We start from the raw sequence: 3,312 nt of genomic DNA on the forward strand, positions 1-3,312 counted from the left end.
AAAAAAAAAATGTTCATGAAAGAAAGGAAAAAACTCTACACAGCTAGAAAGCAACAGACTAAACAACTCCTAGAGCTCACATAAGGGTAGAAATAGTTCATGTTTCCAACAACCAGAATGGAATGACTTTATAAAACACAGGGAACTGACTGGTATCCTATGAAAGATCATGTCTTAACAGTTTATCTTAAATTAGCTCTAGAATAAAGGCTGATCTTAAAAGTAAGCCTCAAAAAGTAAGGACCTTAAAAGTAAGCCTCAAAAAGTTCAAACCAATCTACAAGTACATTTCACTCTACGCCAGATCAAAGTCCAACATCTTTTAAAGGAATATAACAAAATCCAGCATTTGACAGTGTAAAATTTACAAATTTTGGATTGCAACAAATCCAAAATTACAAGGCATGCAAAGAAACAGGAAAGTATGACTCATAACAAAGACAGAATAAAACAGACCCAGAAATGACACAGACACACAAGATTAGCAGATAAGGACTTTGAAAACAGCTATTATAAATATACTGAATAATGGAAAGGAAAATGAACATAATGAGAGAAATTAAGTTTTATTTTTTTAAAAAACCACAAGTGGAATTTCTAGAGATGAAACTTCAATACCTGAAATGAAAGATACCCTGGATACCCAGAAGAGCAGATTAGACCCTGCAGTAGAAAAGTTCAGTAACTTTGAGACATACCAATAGAAACACAGAGAGAAAAAGGAACTAAAAAATGAACCATGCAACTGTGATGTGTGGGATAATATCAAGTAGTCTAAAATATGCAAGTTCAAGTCCTAGGGTATAGAAGAAGAAGGGAGAGAAACAGAAAAACTAGTTGGAAAAAATAATAGAAATGTTTCCAAATTAGATTAAAACTATACCCTTACAGATCCAAGACAGGGAGCCCCAAACAGAAGAAACACTAATACAAGCACACACTCCCAATAAAATTGTTGAAATTGAAAAAGAAAAATTATGGGCAGTGCCTGTGGCTCAGTGAGTAGGCTGTGGACGCCATATACGGAGGGTGGCAGGTTCCACCCTGGCCCCCACCAAACTGCAACAAAAAAAATAGCTGGGTGTTGTGGTGGGCACCTGTAGTCCCAGCTACTTGGGAGGCTGAGGCAAGAGAATCGCCTAAGCCCAAGAGCTGGAGGTTGCTATGAACTGTGACACCACGGCACTCTACCAAGGGCGACAAAGTGAAACTCTGTCTCTAAAAAAAAAAAAAAGAAAGAAAGAAATGTGGCTCATCCAAATTGAAATGTACTCTAAGGATAAAATGCACACTGAACTTCCAAGGCAATATTTTTTAAAATGTCAAGCATCTCATTAATAGTTTATATTGATTACATGCTAACCTGATAGTATTTCAGATATACTGGGTTAAATAAAGTATTAAAACTGCTTTTATGTGTTTCTTTTTGCATTTTTTAATGTGGCTCTTGGAAGATTTAAAATTACATGAGGCTCTTATTTCAGGCTAGCAGACCAGGCATACTTCATTTTATTGTGCTTCCCTTTACTGTGCTTTGCAGATATTGCATTTTTTACAAATTGAAAGTTTGTGTCAACCAGGCCTTGAGCAAATCTACTGGCACCATTTTCCCAGCAGCACGTGTTCACTTCATGTGTCTGCGTCACATTTTGGCAATACTCCAAACCTTTTCATTATTATTACAGTGGTTATGGTGCTCTGTTCAGTGATCTTTGATGTCACTATTATAATTGTTTGGGGGTGGTACAAACCACATCAATATGAGATGGCAAACTTAACATATGTGTTTTTACTGTTCCACCAACCAGCCATTCCATCTCTCTTCTTCTCTGGCCCTTCCTTGCCTGAGACACAACACTGAAGTTAGGTAATTAGGCCCAGCACCTGTAGCTCAGTGTTGAGGATGCCAGCCACATAGACCAGAACTGATGGGTTCGTATCTAGCCCTGGCCTGCCAAACAACAATGACAACTACAGGGTGGAGCCTGGGGCTCAGTGGGTAGGGTGCCAGCTTCATATACCAAGGGTGGTGGGTTTGAACCCAGCCCCGGCCAAACTGCAACAACAAAAAAAAATAGCCAGGCGTTGTGGCGGGGGCCTGTAGTCCCAGCTACTCAGGAGCCTGAGGCAAGAAAATCACCTTAGCCCAAGAGTTAGAAGTTGCTATGAGCTATGACAACATAGCACTCTACCAAGGGTGACAAAGTGAGACTCTGTCTCTGGGAGGAAAAAAAAAGAAATTAGGTAATTAATAACCCTACAATGACCTCTATGTGTTCCAGTGAAAGTAAGAGTTGCATATCTCTTGCTTTAAATCAAAAGCTAGAAATATTAAGCTTAGTGATGAAGGCATGTCAAAAACTGACAGAGGCCAAAAGCTAGGCCCCTTGTGCCAAACAACCAAGTTGTGAATACAAAGAAAACGTTCTTGAAAGTAGAGCTCAATTCCACTTTGGCGCCTGTAGCTCTGCGGCTAGGGCGCCAGCCACATGCACTGAGGCCAGTGGGTTCGAACCCAGCTCAGGCCTGCCAAACAACGACAACTAGAACAAAAAACTAGCCAGGTGTTGCATCAGGCGCCTGTAGTCCCAGCTACTTGGGAGGCTGAGGCTAGAGAATCGATTAAGCCCAAGAGTTTCAGGTTGCCGTGGGCTATGACATCACAGCACTCTATCGATGGTGACATAGTGAGACTCTGTCTCAAAAAAAAAAAAAAAAAAAAATAGAAAAGTTCGAGTCCACTGAAGTATATATGAATTACAAGAAAGTGAAACAGCCTCATTGCTAAGTCTGACTGGTCTGGATAAAAGATCAAACTAGCCACGGCATTCCCTTCAGCCTAAACCAGAGCAAGGCCCTATCTCTTCAATTCTATGAAGTCTGAGAGAGGTATGGAAGCTCCGGAAGAAAAATTTAAAGCTAGCAGAGATTAGTTCACAAGGTTTAAAGAAAGAAGCCATCTCTGCAACATCAATATACAAGGTGAAGCAGCAAGTACTGATGGGAAAGGTACAGGGAGTTATCCATCAATGTTCTAGCTGAGAACATTGATGAAGATGGCTACACACTAAATAGATTTTTAACGTCAGCCTCCTATTGGAAGAAGATGTCATCTAGGACTTTCCTAGGTAAAGAAAAGTCGATGCCCGACTTCAGCGTTTCAAAGGTTCAGAGGCTGACTCTCTCATTAGGAGTTAATACAACTGGTGACTTTAAGTTGATGCCAATGCTCATTTACCCCTCTGAAAATCTAGAGTGCTTAATACTATGCTAAATCCACAGCCTGTGCTCTCTAAATGGAATAATAAAGCC

The sequence above is a fragment of the Otolemur garnettii genome, unplaced genomic scaffold (genome assembly GCF_000181295.1).
Source record: "Otolemur garnettii isolate 467f Iridium unplaced genomic scaffold, OtoGar3 scaffold00015, whole genome shotgun sequence".
Lineage (NCBI taxonomy): Eukaryota > Metazoa > Chordata > Mammalia > Primates > Galagidae > Otolemur > Otolemur garnettii.